Source organism: Rattus norvegicus, chromosome 7, assembly GCF_021556685.1.
Source record: "Rattus norvegicus strain SHRSP/BbbUtx chromosome 7, alternate assembly SHRSP_T2T, whole genome shotgun sequence".
Taxonomy (NCBI): Eukaryota; Metazoa; Chordata; class Mammalia; order Rodentia; family Muridae; genus Rattus; species Rattus norvegicus.
The window spans coordinates 116,291,426-116,300,989 of record NC_141540.1 but is presented as its reverse complement, the minus strand read 5'-3'; the positions used below and the strand labels follow the sequence as shown (position 1 = coordinate 116,300,989).

The 9,564-nt window shown below is 45.4% G+C and overlaps 1 pseudogene across 1 annotated transcript; it reads left to right on the top strand.

Moving 5' to 3' along the window:
* Window positions 1-261: 261 nt before the first annotated feature.
* On the top strand, window positions 262-4,333 carry Cyp11b1-ps1 (cytochrome P450, family 11, subfamily b, polypeptide 1, pseudogene 1; annotated as a pseudogene). Its single transcript, XR_015624421.1, has 8 exons — window positions 262-594; window positions 973-1,129; window positions 1,707-1,876; window positions 2,122-2,301; window positions 3,031-3,197; window positions 3,434-3,512; window positions 3,600-3,788; window positions 4,148-4,333. The product of XR_015624421.1 is annotated as a cytochrome P450, family 11, subfamily b, polypeptide 1, pseudogene 1 (transcript).
* The last annotated feature ends 5,231 nt before the right edge of the window (window positions 4,334-9,564 follow it).

Below are 9,564 nucleotides of genomic sequence, written 5' to 3'. Positions count from 1 at the left end.
ACTCCCTAAATCTGGCTAGGGAATTTTAAACTAGGATGAATCATTCAAGGTTCCACAAAGGGAAAATATGTGCATCTGACGGCTCTCACCATGGGGGAGGAGAAAGAAGGCTCTGACCACCATTGGACTATTTTTGAGTGTTAAAGTAGAGTCTGCACCCTCCCACCCACCAGCAGGCATTGCAGAGGTAGGAAAAGGGAGAAAGCCTCTACCTCCAGAAGAACCATCAGCTCAGTATACATTTCTAGGGCAAGTCCAGGGACACATCCTGCAGTGACATTATCAGTCAGCGATTTATATCCTCAAGACAAGATAAAAGGCCACGGACTAAACACAGGAAGAGAGGAGGATGGCAATGGCTCTCAGGGTGACAGCAGATGTGTGGCTGGCAAGACCCTGGCAGTGCCTGCACAGGACGAGGGCACTGGGCACTACGGCAAAAGTGGCCCCCAAGACACTGAAGCCCTTTGAAGCCATACCACAATACTCCAGGAACAAGTGGCTGAAGATGATACAGATCCTGAGGGAGCAGGGCCAAGAGAACCTACACCTGGAGATGCACCAGGCCTTCCAAGAGCTGGGGCCCATTTTCAGGTAAGGGCTTTCCTTCCCCATAGCCAAGCACAGACATAGCTTGCTGTCCTCTGGTTGGCCAGGCTCTGCAGGGTACGAGGTGCTGCATTCTCCAGTAGGCACCAGGCATTCCATCATTAGGAAGACAGGGAGGGAGAACAGGAGGTTCTGGGACTGACTCGTGGTCTCACCACAGGGACAGAGAAAGGCACTGGTCACTGCTGAGAGGACAGAGTGCTGAAGTGCTGAAGTGGAGTGCAGACACTGGGAGAGTCCTCCTGTGGGGGAAGCAAGGGCTAGGAGAGGATGAGATGAGAGAGCACACTGACAGGGCTGGCTGTGCAGCGAGCTCAGGTGGAGGACACTCCACTTACAGCAGGGCTGTGTGCTTCACCACAGGCACAGTGCAGGGGGAGCACAGATTGTGTCTGTGATGCTGCCTGAGGACGCTGAGAAGCTGCACCAGGTGGAGAGTATCCTCCCGCATCGGATGCCCCTGGAGCCGTGGGTGGCCCACAGGGAACTCCGTGGCCTGAGACGTGGTGTGTTCTTGCTGTGAGTGGACATTGGGAATGAGGAGGGAGGTGAGATTGGAGTCCTGAACACAGGATGCAGAACTGGCTGGGGTGGATATGAAGACCAGTCTCTGACAAGCATAAATTTGTAGTATGTCATGAGGTTTTGAGGGGTCTGGGGAGGAGGGAGATGGCCAAACAGCACTTGCTCTCAACATCCCTTTCCCAGTCTCCTTCCCTTAGGTCAAAACACTGCTCCAGGAAGGTGGGGGTAAAAGACCCCTGGATGAAGGTCACAGCCAGCTTCCTCCATAGCCTGATATCCAACAACATGGATTTGTTTCCCTAGGGGATGCTTTACTCACAGAGATTTGGGCTAGACGGTCCTGGGGACGAAGGGGTGGAGAGAGGGAGTTGGCAGCTCTTGTGGGCTCACAATCAAACATTAAATAAGGTGGTGAGAGAGGGGCTCCTATTGGCTTAGTCTGTGTGAACTGCAAAGGTGTCCTTCCTGCTGAGAATGAAAAAGGAGGTGATGGACAGCTACCCGAGACCACATAAAGAGCAGTATTTTCTCAGTAATGGCTAGAGAGATGAGGACCTTGGAACCTTGTCTGAAATCACCTGGAAGGCCATGACCTGAACCCTGAGAGCCTGAAGTTCACTCACGCTCTGCACTCAATGTTCACGTCCACCACACAGCTCATCCTCTTACCCAAGAGCTTGACTCGTTGGACAAGCACCCAGGTGTGGAAAGGACACTTTGAGTCCTGGGATATCATCTCTGAGTATGGTAAGGACCCCTGCCTTGAGCTCGGCCACGGGCAGTGGACAATGGTCCCTTGATACCCCGTTCACTAACTTCAAGAGCTGTGGCTGCTCTGAGGAATTAGAGACAAAGGGAGTCAGGAACCCTTCGTGTGGTTCCACTGTGACTTTAGGATTGCCTAACTCAACAATGGTAGAACAGCACCAGGAAGACTGAGGTTCTGGGGATACAACATCTGGGGGATGAAGCAGAGGTTTATCCCAGGATTATGACTCCACGTTTCCTCTTTCGCAGTCACAAATGTATCAAGAATGTGTATCGAGAACTGGCAGAGGGTCGCCAAAAGTCCTGGAGTGTCATATCAGAAATGGTAGCACAGAGTACTCTGTCAATGGATGCCATCCATGCCAACTCAATGGAAATTATTGCTGAAGTGTTGACACGGTCAGGATCCCAGAGAGCATGAATCTCACACTGATAACCCTAGAGTGTTCCCTAAAGCACAGTCACTCACAGTTCCTCCCACTACAGGGCCATCCAGAGAAGCCAGAGGCATGGGAATAGAGCAAAAAGGGAACAGAGAGCCCATGAAAGGGAGTCTAAAAAGTCAGAATTGTATGCCTACACTCCAGGGCAGCAAGCTCCCTGAAGCAGGGACACATGGTCAGATGAGGCCAACAAGAATCTGGGCCCCATAAGGAAGGGCCATGTACCATGTCCAATGCCAATCAGGCAGCATAAACCCAGGTTGATATGTTCAGTGTACAGCATAGAAACCTACTGGTGACTTCAGAGGAGAGGAGAGGAGAGAGGGGGGGGGGCGCTCAGCTCAGGGCTTACACAGGTCAGGAGGGGTCAATGTGAAATGTTGTGACCAATTAGAGATATGGACCATAAGGGCAATTCCAAGGGGCATATGGAAGGCCAAGTCCCTCTTCATGGGCACCAGATCAGGTCTAAATCACAAAAACTCTGAAGTTGCTGAGGTGCTGGCGGGGAATACCATGTGAGGGATTTTTTTCCCTCAGGATTTAGGGCAAGGAGTTCAGGTGAATATTAGAGTGGGTCAGAGTCCCACTTTGCTATGCCCATGCACTTTCCCCAGGGGAGGGCATCTTTGTAGTAGCAATGCCCTTTGGGAGGCTGTCTGAGATTGCTCTCTGGCTCCTGCAGACAGCAATCTCCTTGGTAATGACCCTTTTTGAGCTGGCTCGGAACCCAGATGTTCAGCAGGCCCTGCAGCAGGAGAGCCTGGCAGCTGAGGCCAGCATCGCTGCTAATCCCCAGAAGGCCATATCAGACCTGCCCTTGCTGCGGGCTGCCCTTAAAGAGACCTTGAGGTAGGTGCTGACTGCCCTTCCTTCCCTGCTGTTCAGTATTCTCTATTATCTGGGGCAGAGGACGGCCATGTTCTCTACTCTCCTTCCTGTGGTTGGTGCCGTTGTTCCTCTGGAGGTTGGCTGAGCTCCACAGAAGTCTGAGCCACACCTCTCAAGGATCTGAGGGAGGAAGGTGCAGATGTGGGCAGGAGAAGCCCTCATTTCTGAGGCCTCTGCTGCTTCTCCTTCATCTCTAGGCTCTACCCTGTTGGTAGCTATTTGGAGAGAATCCTAAACTCAGACCTGGTGCTTCAGAACTATCATGTCCCTGCTGGGGTGAGTGATCTTCATGCCCTTACCAATTGCCCTTCCCTCTATTACCTCAAAAAAGCAGCTGAACTTACCCTTGGCCTCTGCCCACAGACATTCGTCATAATTTATCTGTACTCCATGGGCCGAAACCCTGCAGTGTTCCCAAGGCCTGAGCGCTACATGCCTCAGCGCTGGCTGGAGAGGAAAAGGAGTTTCCAGCATCTGGCCTTTGGCTTTGGGGTGCGCCAGTGCCTGGGGCGGCGCCTGGCAGAGGTGGAGATGCTGCTCCTGCTTCACCATGTGAGCACCTCTGGGCGGGGTTTTTGGGATGGGGTGGGGTGACTAAAACAGTTCTTCTGGATTCATATGAGCCTGGCGTGCCTGGGTCACCAGTGAAGGCACCCAGTGGTGGATGGCGGGGAAGGGAGCTTAAGAATAAAGTCGAATAGGATGGAACTTGCAAAGTAGTGGGCAAGCTACTACTAGAGAGAACCTAGAGAGGTCCTTAGTGGTGGCTTAGTAGGTGCATATGATCCCCAAGGTGCTTTCCTTTGCAGCATGGGGGCAGTATTGGCCAGCTCAGCAGAAGATGGGCCAAGGTTTTGCTCTGGTTTGCCAAGGAGACCAAATGCAGCCCCAGTGCCCCCTTTGTCTTCCAGATGCCGAAATCCTTCCAGGTGGAGACACAAGAGAAAGAGGATGTGCAGATGGCCTATCGATTCATTTTAATGCCCAGTTCCATTCCCCTCCTCACTTTCAGGCCTGTCAGCTAGTCACACAACCTTTTTCTTTTGGTGTTTCAAGATGTCAGTATCCTCCTCCTCTTCTGATGACATTACTCTTTTCTTCCTTAAGGCACTACGCTGTGGTCATGCTTAGCCTCTTGTCTAGGATCTGACAGGTTGTGATTCAAGGCCAAGGAATGGCTCTGGATGATTGCTGTCCCTTTCCTGTCACCTCCCAACCTCCTCACGTGGTCATCCAAGTGAGCCCATATGCTGGCTTCCTCTCTGGTTTTAATCACCCCTGCCACTCTCTCCCTGACACCTCTCCTAAAATTTCTTTGTTTGAATGTTGTACAAGAGGAACCCAACATCAGAAAGGACATCTTATGTCAGCAGTGAAAGCCCATGACCACTCATTACTCATTGTCATATGTGAGGAAAGACAGAATTGACCGTGCAACTAATGTGTATGTTGCACTCCTCAGATGCCATGTGGTACTGCTCAGACCTCACTGGAACATTTAGTGCTCAGTGATCATTGTCCAGTCCACACTATGTCCCAACCCAGGGGATGCTGTGGAGTGCCAAGGGCCTCAGGTGTGGCAGAACAAGCTGTAGATTTGGGGTGGCAACATATGGGCCAGAAATTTGCTAGTGAATTTCATAATGGCTTTTGTCCACATCTTCTCTGGTCAACAGATAAAACATACCACAAGAGATACTCACTTGGGACATTTGGAACATCAGCATGTAATGCCTTTCAGCCCTCATGTTTTGGACTACATACACCACTGGCCAAAGCACAGTGCACCATGCAGCGAGAGGATGTCCCTTGTGTTACAATCATACCTAGGCACTGTCTTTGCCTCATTGTTTGTTAACTACCCTGATAAAATATAAACTATGTCTCTTACATACAATAGAAACAGGTCTGTTTTTTACATTGAAAGAATCAATCCACTCATCAATCAATCAAAATCCAACTGATGAATTAGTTGAAAATGCTTATAACGTTCAGTATAGGGTTTTAAAGTCCTCAATATAAAAATAACTTTAAGGGCTGGAGAGTTGGCTTAGTGGTTAAGAGCATTTGCTGCTCTTGCAGAGGACATGGCTCTGGGTGTCCAGCAACTAGGCAAAGCACCTTATAACTGTCTGTACCTCTTGCCCTTAAGGATATGACAAACCTTCTGAACTTCTTGGACACCCATCACAAACATCTAAATAAATAGCAAAGAGAAGGAGAGAAAATATCAACACCCTTGGTAAAACAATAAAAAAAATCCATGAACAGATAACAGAGAGAGAGAGAGAGAGAGAGAGACAGAGAGAGACAGAGAGAGACAGAGAGACAGAGAGACAGAGAGAGACAGAGACAGAGACAGAGAGAGACAGAGAGAGAGAGAGAGAGAGAGACTGGTCCTTTTTGTAGTGTTCTCTCCCAGACATGAAAACAGGCCACTCAGGAGAAAACACCAGATGAGTCTACATCCACTGATGTGCTTCAGAACACCGGAGCAGATACCTAATGTGTCGGTCCGAGCACTCAGGAGAGAAGAATCCAATGACATACACTGACATACACCACAAGAGTTATCTTAAGTTGGATCCTAGAAGCAAAACTAATAGAAGTCACTGGAAAAACGAGTGAAGATAACTGTGTTCTATGATTCAATTAGTATCATTGTATAAAAGGGTATTGAGAGCACACACATTTGTGCACACATGCAAAGACACAATTGGGTGCTGGGTGTCTGCCTATATCATTCTCCACTTTATTTATTGAGACAAGGTCTCTCACTGAGCCCAAATTACATTCCCAATCAGTGAGTGCCAGGGATCCAACCAACCCACATTCAGCTTGTATGCAGGTGCTAGGGATCCAAACTCAGGACCTCATGATAGCCCGGCAGGCATTCAGCAAACTGTGCCATCTCCTCGGCATATCAAAATTCATCTTTCTGTATTGATAAACACCATGTAACATTACGTGAGATGTCAGCTCCAGAGAAAATTAGCAAGAAATGATAGGGAAATGCAGCTCTTGAGTAACTCTCAAATGACTTCCAAGTGCGTAAGAAGAAACACACGCATGGGCTATGTCCTCATCACAGATTAGTAATATGAGCCACATGTTTATAAAAGGGGAGAGTGGGTCAATAAACTATGGTTTGTCCTCATGTGGCTAGTCTCCTCAGCTTCTCCCTGTGGGTAGCAAGATGAGGTAGGACACAGAGGACAAAGCTTCCCCTTGTTCTTGCTTTTCTCTCAGTTTTACATTCCCAATCAGAAACCTGAGGGAAATGAGAGACGGCTCAGCAATTAAGATCACTGGCTGCTCTACCACAGGACATGGATTCGGCTCCTAGTATCCACAGAGCAGCTCAAAAATATCTGTGACTCCAGTTCCAAGTGATCAACACCCAATTTTGAAAACTCTAGCCACTGAATACACGTGGATCACAGACATACATGCAGACAAACCATCTACACCTATAAAATAAGAGAAGTTTAAAAATAAAATATGTATGTACAAACATACATATACATAGGCACAGGACAACTCCACGCTCAGAGCACTTTATAATTGCAGCAGTGTCCAGGTTTTATGACACAACTTACTGTTTAAAACGCCTACCAAATATAATGACCTCCGTGTGACAATCAGACACAGCTTAGACAAAACCCCACAGCTTTAAATATGTAAATCTCAACTTGTGCACTTCATAACTCACCATCTCAAAGGCTTTTAAGTCAGAGTTCGTTGATGTTACTACAGGAAAGTTAAAATTACCTGTACTAAGTTAGCGTGTGTCGACTCATAACTACTGGTGGCATGAACCGGACAATCCTGTCATTGTTTTTTAAACATTTGACCCTTTTAAATTAATTTTAATACAATGAGACCTAGTGACATTAGCAAATGAACATATGGACCAATTAAAAGGAAGTTGCACCCTAACTACAGTCTTCAAGATAGGGCCATATGAGAGACGTTAAAAAATGTTGGATCACGAATCATCTTGTTACCAAGAAAGGTACAAAACCTGCCTGTGATAACCCTGCACTTGTTGATCAATTAAAAATTTTTGAAAACAAGTTGTATGAATAAAACCATTAAATTATTTAAAAAAATAAAACTCAAAAAGTCAGTACTGAAACACCTAATGTACTTATTTTAAAATTTGTTTGTTTGGGGGTTTTTTTGTTTGTTTGTTTGTTTTCATTTTGTTTTTCAACACAGGGTTTCTCTGTGTAGCCCTAGCTGTCCTGGAACTCACGCAGTAGACCAGCCTGGCCTCGAACTCAGAGATCTGCCTGCTTCTGTTTCCCTAGTGCTGCGATTAAACATTACATACTGCCCACCTGGCAAATGGTTTATGAGCTTAGAACTGATCATGTCTTATCATCCATATTAACTTTTTAAAGCATAAAATATAAATAGTAAACATAAAACAATAAATCACATATCATGTGTTGAATACTGGCGAGCAGACAGAGGACAGTTGATAAAATTTACTTACTTTGTAGTATGGATAAAATTCCAGAAGAGAAACTGTGTCAACAAAGATGATTAAAACTGTCATTGGTACTAAAGAAAGGACCCAATGGGAGAGGACGCAATGGTTAAGAGCATGGGTTGATGTTCCAGAGGACCTAGGTTCAAATCCCAGCACTTTCTGACCTCCATTGGCATTGTACACACATGGTGTACAGACATACATGCAGGCAAACTACCCATACACATAAAAATAAAACAACCAACACACACACACACGCGCGCACACACACACACACACACACACACACACACACACACACACACACAACAATACAAACGACCCTCCACTTGTGTAGAGTTTGAATGTTGCAGTTCCAGAGACAGATTACTTTATCTTGACCCTAAAAGAACAGAACTTTGACCACCTTTGTGTCTGAATTACTATCCTGTGATGAATAGACAGAAACTTTGGAATCCATTAACTTAGCAAACCAACACAAAAACCTAAAATGTTATCAGAGAGCATCGTGGCCCAACAGCAATGCTTCTTCCCCCATACAGATATATGCACCTCCATGCTGCGCACATCTAGATATTTTAAGCTTGCCTTAATTTATGACTTCCTTTGCTGTGTTAAACTATAAAGCCATCATGAAACAACTTCCATGATGAAACATGAAATTTGGGATGACCTCAGGATGTCTTCCAAGGATATGGTCACCAAAATGGCTCCAAAATAAAGCTTTATTCTCTTTAACATGAGAGCTATGGTTTTTTTCCAGTTGAATGTGGTTTTTTTTTATTTTGGCAGCAAGAAGACCAATATTCTTTAAAAAAACTTAAAATGTAATGATTAAGAGACCTTACCTGGACCTGGGAGAGGTAGACTTGTTTTCATGTAATCACAGCTCTTCAACTTTTTATTTTTTATTTTTCCTGGTAAAATCACCACTCCATCAATTATGTATGTGTATATATATATATATATATATATATATATATATATATATATAAGATAGGATACATCATAAGAATGTGATGACAGATTCTAACAGCTGCTAAGGCCACAAGGAAAGCATTCACAACTCGCAGGTATGACAGGCAGCTTACAGTGACACTGCCTGTGGCCCCTAGCTAATAGACTTAATAGACTTACATGTGCCAGGACTTGTCACTTGGGAAAGTGAGTTTACATACAAGTAGATATTAGTGGCTGCCAGGAGACATCAAGTAGAAGCTGAAAACTAGCAGGTGATCTTCCTGAGATGGTTCTGCCTTGGACATTCAAAGTTAATTTAATTATTTAATTAGAATTGCTTCTCTAGGCAAAGTTGAGAAGGATTCCATTTTAGGAAAGATTCCTGTTAATTTGCATTTATATCATTAGGTGTTATACCAACACTGGAGCAGATCTCTACAGAACAATGAAGATGTACCGTCTTATAGTGGTGCTGTATAGACAAATAGATGATTTCTTCATTCTTGATGATGATCCTATAAGAATTCCTAAAGTTATATTAGTAATTATTAAGCTCTTTTATAATAGGACTGCTATTAAACCTTTTCTGGTGTCAAAACAGCAAGGAGATCTCTGCCAGTCTTCAGTGTCATGCGTTGATTGTTCCTGAGATAGCAAGCAGGCACCTACAACTTAGAGCACATGCCAAGAGGTTGTAACAATTAACCAAAGGTCACAAAAAGGGAACAGACTATTTACTACAGGTGCAAGAACAGATGACTGGCTGGTTTTAACTATACAAAACTTCAGTGATGACTTGGTTATAGTCATTAACTCTCTGTGAATCGGTAGAGCTCGTGAGAGGTGATGAATGTTTAGCCAGAAAATTAC